Source organism: Labrus bergylta, chromosome 5, assembly GCF_963930695.1.
Source record: "Labrus bergylta chromosome 5, fLabBer1.1, whole genome shotgun sequence".
Classification (NCBI taxonomy): domain Eukaryota; kingdom Metazoa; phylum Chordata; class Actinopteri; order Labriformes; family Labridae; genus Labrus; species Labrus bergylta.
Window position 1 is genome coordinate 9,084,088 of NC_089199.1, and position 6,865 is coordinate 9,090,952.

The 6,865-nt window shown below is 38.8% G+C and overlaps 1 protein-coding gene across 1 annotated transcript in view; it reads right to left on the reverse strand.

Annotated features, from left to right (window-relative positions):
- LOC109986214 (mitogen-activated protein kinase kinase kinase 12) overlaps positions 1-6,592 on the reverse strand; it is a 28,491-nt gene extending 21,899 nt beyond the window's left edge. The window contains exon 1 of the mRNA XM_020636754.3: positions 6,445-6,592. The gene's annotated coding sequence lies outside the window, so the exon portion shown is untranslated. The remainder of the gene's footprint in view (positions 1-6,444) is intronic.
- Between the last annotated feature and the right edge of the window lie 273 nt (positions 6,593-6,865).

Consider the following 6,865-nt stretch of genomic DNA (forward strand, 5'->3'; position numbering starts at 1 on the left):
CATGATAAATGATTTGAGTCTATATTAAAACATTTTCAATACTGGTGTTGGTGGACGTGCGCGATTAGTTGACTTAAGAATTAAAAATATTCACCCTCGCTAGTATGCACCAAAATGATTATATCTGTCTAATTATCAATAATCTTTTCAATGTAGGCCCATAATTCCTGTAAAATGTTGTGTCTGCGCTGTAACACAGCCACGGTTAATGAGTCTGCTGTCCAAGCTCTACTGCCTGGATGTGAACAAACAAGATGGACGGATGGCATCTCATAGGGGCAGCCGTGTCAAATAATACTGGCATATAAGTGCTTGACTGGAGCAATATAACCACATTCAGCACAAGCATGTGGATGTTAACCTGGAAGAATGACCGAAGGCTGTTAGTGCTAACACTGCTAATGTTAGCCCCACTAGTCAAAACAATTAGAATTTTTTTAACTGCAGGGTAATAAATGTTGCAAAGTACCACACATTTCAATGTCAATGACATAATTGTAGAATCTTATGAACTGTTTTAAATAGCAATTATCAGGGACACAGATAGAAAGATATGGATTTGGACGGTGTATAGCAGTGTGCAAAACCCTCCAACATACAAGTAGTCCATGTGATCCATTATTAATATACAAATATTGACTAGGCCTTCTTTCTAGACCCCTGTCTTGTTGAAAGCTAAAAAAAAGTCTCTCAGACAAGTGAAGTAACATATTGACTCATTTTGGCGTGCTATAAAATATGCTAATCCAACATTTAGATCAAGTATGTCTTTGATCTTCCCAGGCGATTAGCGATGCGTCTGATTTCCCTTTGAAACCTCGGAGGGGCGAGAAGGCAGCCTGGCAGCCTGCTGTGAAAAGCCCCTGGCAGGGCTCTGGTCAGGACAGGGTTAATAACAAGAAAGGGGAGGTTGGAGAAGCCTTCCTGAAAGTCACATGGTCTGTGTCCGGGAAGGGGGGGGGGGGGGTGTAGCCGAGAGTAGGGGGAGGGATGGGAGGAGTCTGGAGCGTGTTGCCATAGAAACAGAATCCTCAGTCGGCTGTGTGAAGTCAGCGGCGCAATATTAGGCGGTGACTGCAGTTAGATGATGCTGGTGGTGGTGTGAGGTGGGTGGATGGGAGGGGAAGGTGGGAGGAGTGGGGGGTGGGTGAGTCACAGTGGAGGACGCACTCTGCATTCTAATGAATGGACACACATGTAGACGCACACACACACACACACACATACACACACACAGTACTCTCTACACGTTTATTGGCTACATATTCCTCCATTTACTGTCCCTTCCTTATTCTACAATCTCCTATTTCCACTTTAACTACAACTGTACAATGTCATCATGCACCACTCTGCTTCAGAACATATCATTAATTCATTAAGGCAATAGAAGGTCCATTAGCGTCCTGGTGCCTTCACATGCATTCTATGAGAAAGGGCATCTATTAGAGGAAACCAACTGCTTAGACAGGCAAGTAAACTATAGCCGTGTAATTGGTGACAGCATAATAGTACAGCACACGTAGCAATTAAAGCGATAATATGTGTAAACTATGCTCAGGATTATCATTGGATTAACTACACTTCCCAAATGCCCCAGAGTGTAGGGTGCTCACCAGCTGTTACATGGGAAGTGTTTATAATTATGCGGATGATTTTTAGGGGCTGTTGTTGTGAGGGGTCTTTTCTTTTGACTGCAGGGGGATCGGTTTGTATCTCATTAGATCAGCTACGGGGGGAACAGTTCATGTTAATGAACATTTTCTGTAAGGCTGCAGGACAAGAAAACACAAGCAGCAAAACATTAAACAGATATTTTGAAATGGGAATCCTAACAATTAAATAATTATGAGATTCAAGATGCCTTCAGGGTCCAAGAAGGTAGTTCACTACAACTGCCAAAACACTTGGAGGTGGAAGGACTCAACCTAATTGAGTAAAACCACTAATGATGTCTATGGATGAATGCATATATATCTTACTATAAACCCATAATACTTCAATGTTACATTTCCAAAATGACAGTAAATCAAACATATAAATAAGACTGGAATAATGTGTCTTATTTTATTGTAGTGAATTATTAATGAAAAAATGTAAAGGTCATACATTTTTAGGGTTAGGGTAAGTAAATTTAAATTATTCAGTGTTTTACTCCAAGGGAGACTTGTTATGACAACTGATTCTACTTTAATACCAATTTTTTTATGACTTTCAATTTTTACTTTACAAAAAAACAAATCAGCGATAACATATGGTATACATCTGTTTGTTACAAATACCCTCTACCTCACCCCCACCCACACACAAAACTGTAACACAAAAAAACAATGCTAATTTTCACACTTGATCTTCATTCTGGCCTGTTAATCACAGCAAGATACACGCCCCACTTCAGAAGATATTTTTCTGTTCTGTCCTGCATCCTATATGACATTCTTTCGTATGCAGCTACTGTGCCCAGTTCAGTCAACCAGTTCGGAAAAGGAGGTTCTCCTGATGTCTTCCAACTCCTGAGGATAATCTGTCGTCCAGTCATAATAGCAGTTTGTATCCATTGGATCAGTGGTTTTGAAAAAGCAGATAACGCCGTACAATCTCCTAAAATGTAGAGCTTAGGACACAGCACAAATGGCCTTTTTACAACATTGATAATGTAAGAATGAATCTTCCTCCAATACTGCTTAATCATGGGGCATGACCAAAGTACCAGTGTACCTTCATCTACACCACACTTCCAGCAAGTAGTCGAATCCTTTAAAGCCAAGTCTGAAGAGCCTACTTGGGGTCCAATAAAATCGGTGCAGAATTTTAAATTGAATAAGCCTCACCCTCAGATCCTTTGACATTGTTCAAAAGTTACCAACAATCTTGACCCACTCCTGCTCATCAATATAATACCCCCAAATCTCTTTCCCAGGAAACTGTAAGGGCTGTGACAATGCTACCTCCTCCATATTCCATGAGCATCCTATAATATTTAGCGGCTTCATGACCTTCCCCCAATAACTGTATAATTTTATTTATACAGCTAACTTTGGAGATTGCATACTTGACCCAAAGAGCTTTTGCAACAAATGGCGTAGTTGACGATATCTCCAGAATTGGGTTTGGGGTAAATCATATTGTTGTTTTAGGTCATTATATGATTGAAGTGTATCAGCACTATATATATTTTCTAATATGAGGATGCCCTTTTCTATCCACTCCTTCCAAATAAATGCCTTCTTATCAATATTTAGCTTGGGATTGAGCCAGTGCTAGAGGCCTTATTTAAGTAAGGGTCAACCCCTATTAGCCCTGAGACCTTCCTCCATATGTGTTCAAGGTGAGATATAATTGTGAATCTTAGTTTGTTTATTTTATTTGGTGGACAAGCAGTAAAGCAGAGGGAGAGGAGCTGATACAGACTGCTCTATAATGTACCATGGGGGAGCTCTCTCTGGAGGCAATGCCCAGAGTGCCAGATGCCTCAGACTAAATGCATAGTGATAATATAACAAATTAGGGAACCCTAAACCACCACCGTCAACTGGCCTTTGTAATTTCCTCATATTCATTCTTGGTCGCTTCCCATTCCAGATAAATGCTTTAAATACACCATCAAATCTCTTAAAATAACTGCCTGGGATTTCTAGTGGGAGAGATTGAAGTAAGTAATTAATCCTTGGGACGCAATTCATTTTGACAACGTTAACTTTACCCCATAAAGACATATACAGAGACGACCAATGTTTTAAGTCAATATCTAGTAATACCAACATTTTTAAAAATTTCATATATATCATATAATCTTTGTATATTTCTTGAATATATATACTTGGCCTTTTATCATTGTTTTTCCTCACAAAACCATAGGCAACTATTATTGACATCAACAGCAACAACAGACTATACTCTCTGCTGGTGAAAGCACCCACCGCAGTGTTGTAGCACAGGGGAACATGACGTACACTCGCCCTATAGCAAATAATTGACTTTTAGATTGAGCGCTGCTCCGCTCTTCCTTTTAAGGAGAGCTGGGGCAGGATCATTTCCCATCATTGCAGTGTGTAAAACTGGAAGCAGCAGGAAACATCACAGTCTGGCATTGTGACGTTTTCTCAGTCACCACCCACAACTGTATCTTGCGCTTTGGGACGAGCCAATAGACAGAGGGAGAGGCTGTCTGATAAAGTGTTAGCTGGTCAGCGATGTAGGAGGTTCGCTGATGAATATTACCTTCAGGCTTGTTTATTTCTGTTCGTCTGTGACCATGACTCATTTGATTTTTAGGAAAAATGAGGCAGCTACAGTATCCCATGGAGGCAAATCAAATACTAGTTGTTTTGTTTTGTTTTGTATTTAATTCAGTTCCAGCCAGTTGATCAGGATTTTTGGCGAATTAGACTTAAGACTTATTGAACATATAAAGCTGTTAATATTTGATTGTGACCCATAAACCTTTGTTTACTTAAGTCTGAACATAAATTATGAGCAGTTAAACAGAGAGAGAAACATTTTTCCGTTTACGTGTTCAGAAGCAAAAGGAGAACTATACTTCACAAACTAAAACGAACAATAAAAAGATAAAATAAAAATAGAGAAAAGATGTAAATATCAGAATAATTCTTTCAATGGAACAAACATGTACTCCCCAAGTGTTCCATGTACAGTCAAATAGTCATTTTTTTTGTAATACATTAAAACCAGGGGGGCAAAGATGTTAGCTACATTTTACCTCATGGTAAAAATATCAGGCTACTGTCACTGTAATTAAGGTTCTAATAAAGACAAATGAAATAAATGTTAATTTTTGACAACACCCTATCACTTTTTTTTTTTTTTTTTACATGTGGGTCATGGGGGGCTCAACTTTTAGACTTTCTTAGATACAAGTAGGCAGGGAGCCAAGGAAAAAGTTTGGGAACCACTGTTGTAATTTATGTTGTGATGTATTCACGTTAAATAGCATTTCTGTTATGATTGAATTGTATATTGTTGTGGTACTCCATATCCACAATCATGAGCTTGAGTCTGTGTTTTTTGTTCCTAGTTTCCTTTTATTTATCTTGCTTGTTAAATCTGTCCCACTTTTCTTCTTCTGTCTTCTGTCTACCGGTCTGTTCTTAGTCTGTTCTTAGGCAGCTTTGGATGTCCAGAAATATTCTGTCAGCTAGATAACCATTGAGCGATGACATGATTTTCCCTTTAATACATTCAGAATAATGAGAAGAAGAGGCATTGTTTCCCAAATTTGTATTCAGAAGGAATACCGGTCACCAATTATACAGAGTTATGCAAATTACCCACTTGACTGGATCACATATTACCTCTATTAAGGGCCAATAGTTCAGCTGTAAAGAAGCCAATTATCATTGAGGCTGTTACAAAGCTGTGATGGAAGTAATTGAAGACTTGATTGCAGGGATATTAATGACATTCGGGGAAAAAATACTAGTGTTACTTCAAGAAGAAGCAACATAGTAGAACTATTGTAGCTTCACTGTGTGAGTTCAGCCTGACGTCACTTGTGCAGTAGCTGTCCATGGTGCTGATCAGGGGTTATGAGGCTCTTATGATAACAGCGTGTCAACGACGCTGTGTGTATAGCATGTGACTAATAATGGGATCAAGAAGGTGCAGGATGTGGTGGAATAAATGGTTTTACTTTAGATACATTCATTATTTTAAACTTAACTCACAATCTAACTTTTTATCAGTCATTGAACATAAACTGTATTTTCTTTAAACAAAACATTTTGGAGCACACTCTACAATCAAGAGCCAGCATCTCGAAAAACTTTCATTAATATATAACAAAAGTATTCAATTCTAGTTTTGAGGTTTTTTTTTTTTTTTTTTTAAGCAACTGAAACTTTTCTCTCCCTGTTTTGATCAAATAAGAAATGAAGCTCAGTACTGGACTTACAGTAAATGTTTGGCCTCTTCTGTTTTAGCCTCCACAGTGGCTCTAGATGGAAGTTCCTCCAATAACAACAAAAAGAGGAGGATTATCCCTAACCACATTGCCTATCTGAGAGACAAGTTATTGCAAGATGGAGGGTGGAGCTTATTTGTCAAGTGTAACCCTACACCGGACCATCTTTAAAAAAAAAAAAAAAGGGAAAAAAAGGAAAGAAAGTCCCCCTTAAATCAATGATTATCGATTTCATTAGGCTAAAATAAAGAGCTGTCAAGTGCCCGGAGAGCTGGTGATATGCGACCAGGACCGAGCAGCTCAGCGGAGTGATCGACCTACATCGCCACCTGGTGGTTACAAATAAAACATGCATCTCAGTAAATGTAGGCTACTCGAAATAAAAATCAGGGTTTTTAATTGCTAGTACGATACGAGCTCACAACATCAGGCTAATGCATTCGCAGTGGACAGTGTAGCATCAGAATGAATCATGCTCTGTAAGAAAACAGATTCTGCATCCACAATAATAAAAGGAACAAACCTACCTTTGGCAGTAGCCTAACACGAAGGAGTTTCCAGCGCTGGGCAGGGTCGGTGTTTTAAGAAAGCACAGTTATAATCCGAGAGAAGCTTGAAAGAATGTGTGCCTCTGCTCAGCCTGAATACTACAGAGGTCCCATCTGGCTCATCACCTTGTCAATAAACGGTGACTATAATATCGCGAGAACAAGAGTTTTTTTCCGGGGGGGGGGGGCTTACTCTGACCCAATTCATTACTCCTACTCCAATTCTTACTTTGCGCCTCATATTTTCGAAAATCATTTTACTGATGATGCTCGTCCAAGAGAGGAGAACATAACGTTAGCTATGAGTACACACAGAATGTTGAAGGTTACTTAATAATAATAATAATAATAATAATAATAATAACAACAATAATAATAATAATGATAATAATAATAATAC